General features: G+C 40.5%; 1 protein-coding gene across 10 annotated transcripts in view; it reads right to left on the bottom strand.

The window, feature by feature from the left end:
* NAV2 (neuron navigator 2) overlaps positions 1–11,660 on the bottom strand; it is a 334,129-nt gene that overhangs the window by 104,793 nt on the left and 217,676 nt on the right. The gene's annotated exons all lie outside the window — the stretch shown is intronic.

Here is an 11,660-nt window from a genome sequence, read left to right as displayed (position 1 = left end):
TAATTCAAAAATCAACAGCGGTTGAGAGCGTGCGTTGTCGGCAGCAGGGGCAGCCCAGTGAATTCAGCCCTGTAAATCATGAACCGCTGCAACCACACGGGGACTGTTTTGCTTCACTTTCGGCTGCTCACTGTAGATACGGCTCTGTTAACCTCCCTCCCTTGATCCAAACCAGATCGACTAAGGATTTAAAGCACACGCATCTTCCTGATTTAACGTAGAATCGGTTTCCAAGAGTATGAGAGATTCCCTCATAATAAACTCAGTCATTTCACAGGCTTATGGATAAAGTAGGATTCCAAGAATTAACGGCACTTTAAAAAATATTACTGAAGTTGGAAGATTTCCAGGACTCTGTTATTAACCAGTAACTACGATATCGGCTGGTCGTCCTATGGCAAAGAATCCACGTGGAGATGGAAGGAAGCAACTGTCACTTTACAGACACATAAGAGAATTGTACTGCTTTTACGTTACTGCTGGTCTGCTGACTTCAAGGGCATTACTCCTGCCTCACTCCAGCAGAGAGGGAAAACCAAGCTGCCTCCGTCCCACACAGCAGTGCCACCTGGCTCTCCACGCACCATGCTCCAGCCTTTGTCGCAGCCTGCACTCCACAGCAGATGCCCGGCAATGCCATGAAAGTTTCACAAAACTCCCAATTGTGCACTATTTACAGATCATCTGTTCAGCTTCATCTACTAACTAAATACATATAATAACTGCCCGTTTCACCATCTGGGTTCCTCTACAGAAAATGGACAGTCAGAGTACTCCCAATACTCAATTCCCGACCCAAATGCATCCTGGCCTGATAAAGTTGAAGAAATCTTGACACAAAGCATATCCATGACCATAAATCTGTGATTCATGAACACACACATAGGACAAGTCTAGAACTGGATCCAGGAATGGATTTAATGTATTAATTGATATGGGCAGGGAACCCTGGATCAGGAAAGCCAAATTGCAGGGAGTAATGGGGAAACTGACTGGGGCAATATAAGGGTGAAACATGGGATTTTGTTGATAAAGGGGTCATCTACAAAGCAGTGCTGCTTCCTTTACATACACATGGAGTAGAAGGGGGAAGAGCTGCTTCTGCCATCAGGCAGTAGAAGATGGGCAGCAACAAACCTAGCAGAATGTGCTGGGAAGGGAAACCTGCACCAGCACTGCCCTCCTTGGAGCAGCACAGTGGTTGCCTGGAAGGGAGAGGGAAGCGGTGGCTCATTCAGGAAACGAGTTTCATCCCAGTGAGGGCTCCAGTCATTGGACTTTTAGGAAATAGTTCTCACTGGGTCAAATAAAATCGCTGATTTCTCTGCATCCAAAAGCATTTTTCAAAATTTACTTCCCAAGAAAATCTGGAACTTTTTAATTTATACTTTCTCTGACTGTTATGTTGGTGTTTGGTCTTGTTTGAAAGTTGGTTTGGCCTTTGCACAGTATGCCCTTTTTTTCTTTTTTTCTGAAATAAACACGGATTCACTTTGAGCCCCCACAAACGCGCTTCCAGTGGTGCGCAATGATGCAATTCCATTTAGAGAGCTGCTCCTCATCTACAATCATGTCAGAGAAATCAGAATTATGCCAACAATATTGTTACTGCAGTAAATTTTAAAAAAAGGAATATATGGGAACATGAATGTAATTTTTAGAGTCTCTACCTAACATTTTCCAGGAAGGGAATTCTGTGAGTGCTGAATTCTGCACATCTGATACCAATGAAAAATATTTAGAAACTTCTAAATATATATGCTAAGCTGTTACACTTTGGGAAAGGAGATATTTTCTTACATGTGTTCAGTGGATTTTGATTTATATTCAGATCAAATACAGTGGAAATGGACATTCAAAGTCCTCAGGCTTTTGCTACATTCTACCAGAGAAAGTTAGCGCAGGAAATAAAAGGTTCACTGTAAAACACAGCCATCAAAAACGGCTTCAGCTTAAGAAAGCTTCAGTCTTTTTCAGATTCTCCATTTCTTTCTCACAAACAAGTCTGCTGGCTCTTTTACTCCTAAGACCAGTCTTGGTAAACGAAAGGGATTCTGCTGCCAGAATGTAGCTTCAAATGCTAGGTTTCCTAATGAAGCAGTTAACATCAATATGCGGATAATACATCAGCATGCAGAGGGGAAACTTTTATTCAGCAAAGCATAGGCCCTTCTTTCATGAAAAGGAGAGCATGTTTCATGCATTCTATTAATAAGCTTATTATTTCCCATGCGTTCCTTTGTCAGGGAGATATTTTCTTTCTTCAGCAACCTGCATTAACTAAAACTGACTATAAAAGAAATGTTTTCAAAACCAAGCTACAGCCTACAATAAATAATGATCTCTTTCCCCTTTTCAGAGTCAAATCTTGGCCTGAAATCTATTTTGTTCCTAGCGTTCCAGTTAAAAAGATGTTGGTGGTCTAGTTCCAATGCCAATGCGTGCTGTAGCATGGGTAAATCTGATTTCAGCTGCTCCTGTAAAGCCTTAACTGCAAACATATCCATTCGTAATGAAAAAAAGAAGCCGAAAGCTTATGATTTAAATCTCCCACCAAAGTCTTTGAGAGCTTACATTATAATAAGGTCAGGAGAAAATATATGCCATTTCCCATCATTTGTCTTGTACAGTCTAAGCAAGTGTACTTTCATTTGCTGTAAGTGAAAACTTTTAAAAACACTTTCATTATAGGCATGAAAAGCAGCACAAAGACAAAGGATGTTCTCATAGTTATGTCTCGTTGGAAAGGTCAAGAACTTCACACTATTTCTGTTCATTTTAGAATGAATAAGCTGTCATTTTTTATTTCACGGCTATGGGAAAAATAAGAAGTTCTCATGAAGAGAAATATCTTCTAGTCCGGCCCATAGATTAGATAACTGAGTCAGAAGCCAATCTGCAACCAAATTCTAATTTAGGAAGTAAAAGCAGAGCTGCTCTATGACATTATAGTGTCAGAACAGCAGAAAGCGTCGTGGCATCTCCATCATTTCCCACCACAGAGAGGAATACATGGCAAGTGCTGACCTTCCCATCCACCCACTAGGAGACTCTTCTTAAAGCACCACAATTAAGAGTCTTAGAGAGGAAAGCTTTTTAACTGAGCTGTCCTCTTCTTCAGTGGTGATTTATCACACTTAGCAGACCCCTGACGTATGGAAACACCTATATTTCTGCCAGGAGCCTACTATAAAAATCAGAATCTTTCCATAGCCCAAAAGAAGAGCAGGTAGAGCAAAACGTTCCTAACAAGAATTCCTTGGCACACAGCCCTTCTTCAAAACACACTAAACCCCTCAGATCCACAGCAGTATCTATTTCTGTTGTCATGCTGCTGACCAAAAGCTGTGTATTGTGGCTTCTACTCTGGCCACAGTAAAAAAAAAAAAAACAAACATAACACTGTCTTAAAAGCAGAGACTGCTAGATAGCGGAAGTCTGTGTAAGCTGAGAGAAGGTCAGAGAGGAAACATTTTGCCTTGCTGAGGACAAAAACTTCATCAAGGTAATTCAAGTCTGTTTCCCCAACTTCTATCCCCACTGGAACAGGCTGCCCAGGGAGGTTGTGGATGCCCCATCCCTGGAGGTGTTCGAGGCCAGGCTGGACATGGCTCTGGGCAGCCCGGTCTAGTGGTTGGCAACCCTGCACTCAGCAGGGGGGTTGAAACTTGATGATCTTTGAGGTCCTTTTCTACCCTATGATGATGATGGTTTTCCCCTTAGAGTTGATTAAATTTATTGTAATATGGGACAAAAGTCACCTTTACTCACTGGTATTTCCAATTTTGTTTTCTTTCATCAGATCTATGTCTTCAACCTCAGACTCTGTAACTACGCCAGCTGCTCTGCGTACTCAGTTTGTGGAGGTGTCAGTCACTGAGCTTTCCCATTTCTGTGAGTTCCCTTTGCTCATGCAGAGCTCCAGCACATAGAGCAATGACGCTGTTGTTTACTAGTTGACATCGCCAAGACTTGAGCTTTTTGCTGAGGTGAAGGGAAATAAGCTTGGAGCACAAGCAATCCTTTTCTCATTGTTTTGACCTAACTGACAGAGACACTTGAATTGCTTGTTGTTTTTGTTTAGTTACTGTGGCATTCCAAATAGTCCACATGACTGCCTTGGAAAGAGGTCAGAGGGACCTCTATCAACCACACACTGGTTATATGACCATAAAATAATGAAACCAGGTTTATGGTGCCATTCAAAACAAGTCACGCTGTCTACTGAATCCTAGACAAATATCGTTCCTGTTCATTACTCTCAATTTTTCTTCTCATTATTCCTGCAACCAAATCCAAGATTTTTTGTAATAGGATTATTCAGTTCATTAATGAATTCCAGGCAAGGAGTTGCTGAGGATTCTTTCACTGGGCTTTATACATAGGTGTCACAGACAATACGCATACATCATAGCCTTACAAGTAGGCAGATTTTAAAGATGCCATATACACGTTGGTCTGAGAACTTCACTTACAGAACATTTTCCATTGGTCTATTTTGATTAGTAGCACTGGCTCCTGTTCGGGCTTGGAATGACCACGGAGGCAAACAGAGTCAAATTTTTAATAGAGCAGTGACAGGCAGCAGGAAAAAATACATAAGAACACTCCCACCGATACATACACTGAGCAAAGCCACTTTTTAATTCAGAAATATCTTACTCCACTTGTTCTGAAGTCACATTAATGTCCAGCTGTAAGCTGTAAAGTGGCAAAGACCACCAGAACACCGATATTCTGTTTAATAAGATAAGTCAAATCAAGCCATTCAGAAATACTAATACTTTACCTTCATCTGTACTTAAACTTGTATATGAAAGTACATAAGCAAGTTCAAATTATTAAATTTTTCTATCAAAAACAGCTGACAGACACATACCACTTTTCACACTGAGATCTTCTTCATTTCAACTCTCTGCTTAGTAAAAATACTCTATACTCCTTGACCTCGCTGTGTCACCAAGGTTCTGGTATTAGCCTGGAAAAAAATGTTTAACTTCTCCATCCTCTGATGGAACAACTGCTGATATGGAACAGTGCCAGCCTAGACAACTTTTTGTGCTTCTTAGTATTTATCAGATTGCTAACAAAACTACAGACTGCTTTAAAGAAGAATAATAGTATTTTACAAGCAAGACTTAGAACAAAAGGAATGTGTTGAACCCATGTCATTTCTAGGTGGCAAATCCTGTAGCAGCTGACTTTGAAAGCCAGGACAATGTGCAAGTAATGACCTACTTACTATTTATTACAGTAATTAAGGGTTGACCAAGGCTTGATGCTCATCAACCACTGCATACGCTGCGGTGGCTCCCTGGCACCAGTCATGGGCTCTGTAGTTATATTTGGTTATGGACAAGGACCAGTCAAAAGGCTCAGCAGAGAAAAGCCACAAATGGAAGGAGCCAGAGAGGCTGAAATATACTTCTACACAGGGAGAGAAGGTTTCTACAGGTGTGGTAGAAACACACTGGCACTTACAGAAGTCTGTGACACTGCAATACTCCTGTTTTCTTTCCTATGATTTAATAGCGAACTGCAGTTTCCATGGTTGTTCCTCTGGCACAATTCACCCAGCAATAAATTTACAGGAAATTGTAAATATTTATTTTAAAAGGAAACATCTAGGAACTATAAAGGCCATGAAATCCTGGGCCAGCTCTTCAGCTGGTATGAATTAGTGTGGTTACACTGTCTCCAGTGCAACTATACAGATGTACACCAGGCTCCTTCTCAAGGGTTACATTTTACTTCAAAGCTCAAGGGTTCTTTTATCCTAATGAGCTGTACAGTTAAGAACATGTCACTGACTATTTTTCTTACTTTTTTTTTCCCCAAAACTTTACTTGAATACAATTTTTTTGGCTTAAGTATTGCTAAGGCTTATACCTACTATAGCAAAGCTCTGTGGCCTGGCTCCCTCAGTTGTGACTAAAGCCTATGTTTAGGTAAAAGAGGACATACTTTCAAATGCCAAGTTCAGCCAGTTTAACAGTTGTAGAACAGAGCATGAACATGATTTGCTGCATACTTATGTCCTGTCCTATAATGTGCCAAACTGCTTGTTATACACTGAAATCCTTCAAGCTGTCCTGTAGGCACACACCCAATCTAAGTACATTGCTGAAGATTCTCTAAGATGAGCCAATCTTTCCAAAATGCAATTGGAAAACTGAAAGGATGCGAACAACACCCTGAGATACAGGGATAAGCATTTAGTTTGACGTAAAGACTCTCATGACAGCCACCCCATGACATAAGCCCATAACCTTATGTGTAGCAAAATAAAGACAAATCTGTAACTGGAAGAAAGTTTGAATCAATAAGTTCACATTCATCAAAGTTGAATGAAATGTTCTGTAATTTGAAATTAAACGCCTAAACATAAGCAACGTGCTTCACTTTTAGCCAAGCAAAATCTTGACTTTTTTTTTTTTTTAAGCTACCTCTAAGATTAAATGGACACTGGAAGAGGTTGGGTGTCTTTCATGTTATCCCACATATCTTCTCTCCTTTTTTCTGTTTCTGTTTTCATATTTTCTGTTAAGGTACATCAAACTCATTATTGCTATACTATATCTGAAGATAAATAAATCACACTGGATATGAGATAAATACCACTGCTGGAAGTTTATATTTAGGAAACTTGCTAGAGTAATTCCAGCATCTGCTTTTTGGTAGTGTATACAGCAAGAATGATAGAAACCACCAAGTACACTCTATCCTTTCATTTAAGGCTGTGGATTTCATAGAGTCATAGACACACCAAGGCTGGAAACGACCTCCAAGATCATCCAGTCAATCCATCCACCTACCACCAATATCTCCCCACTAAACCATGTCCCTTAGTACCACATCGAAATGTTTCCTGAACACCTCCAGGGATGGTGACTCACCCACCTCCTTGATTCCTTCAAAAGTAAGCATAAGATTCCTTCAGTTTTCTAAAGATAAAACTAAAAACCAGCTGGATAGTAAACAGAAGCCAAAGTAACTGCTCCAAAATATCAAACTACAGGATTTTTTTTCTAAGCCTATACAAACACAATTTTCAGTCATGAAGAAAGTGACAATTGCCAAAATAATCTTCAATTTAAGGCTCTCTGTTGCATGAGACAACTGTTTCATTCTATAAAATTGCTCTCCAGCTTTCTGACATCCTCATGCCATTCACTGACAGGGGCAGCAAGCTCTCCATCTCAAGACCCCCGCTTATGTTTGATAGGCCGGAGCACAGCTAATCTCACTGCTGGCCAAGGCTCAAAGCCTGCCTACTGCTCCTCCTTGCCCCATGGATTTGTATTAACATTCTTTTCTGTAAGATATCACACACCTGCAGGACTGTTAGCAAAAGATATCATTCAAAATGCAAAGTCTTATTGTAACAGCTGTTGCTTAAGTTTCTATCAGCTGCTAACTTTACACTGACTTCTTAAATAGAACTGGAGGGCATCACAGGTGCTTTTCAGATTGCTTTCAAGGAAGAGTCCACACTGAACTCTCTGCAAGGCTCCACCTTGTTAGCTGAAGAACATTTCTTAGCGTGAGAGCAATTGAGAGCAGACCCTGAGGAGCATCCAGCACCGCAGCAGTACAGCATGACATCGATAGCGTGGCTTTTCTCGGTGCTTCACAATAAGCTGAAGAGCAGAGGCTGTGCACGAAGCCACCTGCGAGGTCAAATCTCACGGTTTGGCTTTTATTTTATCTCTTCTTGTTCAGTCAGACAATCTCACCTAATAGCTCCCTTTGCCTCATTACCAAAATAGACTAAACTGCAGAGCACAAATGCTATGTTAGGCCCAAAGAGACTGACTTACCAGCATTAGGATGGTACTGTTTTCTCCCATTTGTTAAATGAAAATGTTATAATATGGTTATGGTATCTAGCTAAAAATCATGTTGGCATGGATGAGGGACAATAAGATCAGTCTGTTAAACTTTTTTTCGTGATGGACAATAGAAATTTGGAATTAGTTCCCATCAGAATGGGTTGGTCATTAACACACCGGCAATGAAACGTTTCTGCTGCAGCTAACAATGTGACCATCACTGAATAGGAACAGCCACGGGTTCTGTTTGCTTTAAACCATCACTTATTATACTATAACAAAGTCAACAAAACTCTCATGGTCGTCCAAGTCGTGTGATCATCTCAACCATTACATACCAAAAGGAACAGCTTTTTCTTTGTCCAGGAAACAAGGAAGGGTAGAAGAGGTGGTGCTGAGCCATGGAATAGGATCACCCTATCGTGCCTTACAAGTGTCAGAGCTCTTTTTTCACCATATTTTTTTCATTCTTAGACTACTATCTGGCACAAGAGAGAGAGTCTGCTTTTTCTCCCTGTTTATTACTGTTAATTTACCAAGACTGGAAAAAACACCCTTGTTCCAGTGAGGAAGACAGGCAACACCAGAATAAAGACCAACTGCCCCTCCTGTTCTTGGTACAGGAGCCAAGTCGAGTCATTTGGAACATCAAATATTCAATCTGGATTCATGTGCAGCTACAGAAGAGGGTTTGTCCTCCACTTTTATGCTTTTAAACGAAAGGTTTTTAATTCTAGAAAACTACTCGGATCATCTGAGTTGACCTTGAGCATAAAAGGTCAAAAGACTTCATTCAGTAATTTGAGCCAAACCTATAACCTCTGCCTGTACATCATCTCTGCATAGCTATTAAATTTTGACTCATTCTACCTAATTAAATCTCTTTCAATGGCTAATCATCCTTGTTCTTGAAATCCGCATTTAGACTGCTGTCTGAAGCGGACTAGTATCAAATTCCAAACCAGCGGACACTCATATGCGGCCTACTAAAGTCATAAAGAATTCGCATTAATACAAATCTCATTGCCTGCATGTATCTTGCATGTAGCAAGGAAGTAACCTTTCCTTTAGGTAAAAAAGGATTATTAAGGACCAATTAATCTTTTGAATACACAGCTGCAAAGGAAGTCTTCCAAACCTCTGATGATGTATGCAGTGCTCTGCTTCTCATTGTTTTGTGTGTGTCCTTTTTTGATGCTCATTTGAAGGCTGCTGAAAACTTCAACCTTCAGGATGCTACTCCTGACAGGAAAGGTGAGAACTCGGAGTTTTGACTTCAGATTGCACATCTCATGCTGCCCCTGGTAAGGACAATTACAGTCTCTTTCTCTTCCTAACCCAGCATTTTTAAATTGAATCTAGGCAACTGACATCTTCCAAATCCGCTGCTTTTAAATGACGGTAAGCGACGCTGAGCTCAACAAAAGCTCCATATCACACAGAAGCAAGCCATGAGTGTGTTCCCAGGTGCTTTCTATATCACTGCAGGATTTAATGTGGAACATTTGCATAATTAGCTGGAGACATTTCAAGTGGTTCAGTTACAGATTTAGAATTTTCTACTCTTCATAAAAGAAGACATTTAACTAAATAAACAAATATGAATTTCACAGCTATGCTGACATGAAAAGCTGTTGTTTGTATCAACATCAGTAAACCAATAGATTACCTTGTAAACAAACTTTGGATAACCACTGTTTTATTTTTCTTCTCTTCTTTTGTTAATTGACACCTGTTACTTAGTTCCAGTGACAGGAATGCACAAGCAGTCTAGAGAAGCTTCCAGTGCACTTCTGAGCAGTGTCCTCCAGGAGTCAGCACTAGGTGCATTCCCATATTCCAAGCTGTGAACATCTCATCACAGCCACACAGATTTCACTTTGGAGGGTCATTCCTACCAAAGCTATGGCAGCAGGATGAGGGGAAATGGCTTTAAACTGGAAGCGGGTAGATTTACACTAGATATAAGGAAGAAATTCTTCACTGTGAAGGTGGTGAGTCACTGGGACAGGTTGCCCAGAGGGGATGTGGATGTCCCCATCCTGGAGGCATTCAAGGCCAGGCTGGATGGGGCCGTGAGCAACCTGAGCTAGTGGGAGGTGTCCCTGCCCATAGCAGGGGGGTTGGAACTAGATGATCTTAAAGGTCCCTTTCAACCCCAACCATTCTATGATTCTATGACAGCATATGTCACATCCCCTAGAACTGCACTGATAAACCAACTGCCTACATATAAAATGCACACATTTGCTGTACAGAACCACACGCCAACAACAACTGCTTGTTCAGCAGAGCAGAGGTTTCCATGCCAGCATTTTACTAACTGGGTAGTCGGTCCTATCCTGATAGCAACAAGTGAAAAAGACATGGGAAAGAAATTCCTTACCTTCCTTAGGTAAGGAATTTACACATCAACAGACCAAAACTGAGTATCAGCAAAGAACAAGGGAAAGCATGGAACATTTAAATAAGAAAGGCATTTAGACCACAAAGTATAAAAGAGTATTCTTACCAGGTATAACTATCTGTCCTGAAGCACACTTCTGTTTTGCTTTACCTTTTTTCCCCAACAGAGTGCCTTGAATATGTCACTGATACTGCTTAGTCAATGTGCCATATATTTCTGATGCTCTAACAGACTAACTATATTTTTAAACTGGAGTAAGGACAGAGAAGTCCAGGTTGTAAGAGAACTCTGCAGATCATTCCTTCCAACCTTCAGCTGAAATCAAGACCTTAGATTATTTTATCCAGGGCTCTGTCAAGGCAAGTCCCAAATACCTTCAGCAAGGGAGATTCCCCTGCTTCCCTGGACAACTTTTTGATGCTTAATTGTTCCCACAGTGAAGAATGTTAGTCCTACTGCCAGAGGGAAATTCCCGTAAGGGAACTTGTGCCACTTGCCTCTTGGTCCTGTGCCATGCATCCTTGTGAATACAGCAACTCGCCTTTACACAGTGGAAGACTGTGATTAAATATGTGCTGCATTCCAAGTTAAAAGGGATTGCCAAAAAAAAAAAAAAAAACGAAATACAGCATCAACCACATGCTTCTCTTACTCCCCTCCAAATATAGTATATCCCTACCTGGAAACAAACACACAGAGCTCAGATTATAGCAGAGTCAGCAGGATTTGAATTCAGAACTCTCTCATAAGACTCATATCAACTAAGTTTGCAAGAACACTGCTATTAAAAACACACATCTACTTAAATTCTGTGCACCAATCTGTATGCCATACATACCAATATGTATCTATATATTCTTTTTTCCTATTACTGCCTGAAACCTGACTTCTTCACAAATGTGAAAAATAAACATTTTCTTTGATCTCACGTGGAAATGGTCAAAGTTTGGTAGTGCTTTTTCCTACTGATATTTTACCTAAGATTCAAACCAATCCAAAGTGTCATTTTTCCCTCAGCCTTCTACTGCCCTCTGTAGGATTATTTTAAATAAATTAGTAGGAACAAAGTAGAAAAAAAAAAAAAAAACCCTGAAAGAAAGCATGTAAGTCTACCAAACACACTGCTGCATCATGCCATAAACGTACCGGAATGACACATCAAGCTGACATTTCTGATAGCTTCATAAATTAGGGACTTTACAAACTGTAAACACAAACCAGAGAGCAATAAACAGAATATTTCCGTACAATGTTACCACACTCTTGAGACTGCAAAATGCAGACGGTCTGCCTGAAGATCAGTAAAGACAATGGATACGTGTGGGTGCTCTGTTTCTCAGAAATATCCATCACTTTGCTCGACAGCAGATGGCTTTTAAGCCTAGCTCAACAATTATCTGAAGCTATGCAAAACACTGGAA

The sequence above is a fragment of the Numida meleagris genome, chromosome 6, assembly GCF_002078875.1.
Source record: "Numida meleagris isolate 19003 breed g44 Domestic line chromosome 6, NumMel1.0, whole genome shotgun sequence".
NCBI classification, from domain to species: Eukaryota; Metazoa; Chordata; class Aves; order Galliformes; family Numididae; genus Numida; species Numida meleagris.
Note: the sequence above shows the minus strand (reverse complement) of the source record. Positions and strands in the feature narration are given on the sequence as shown.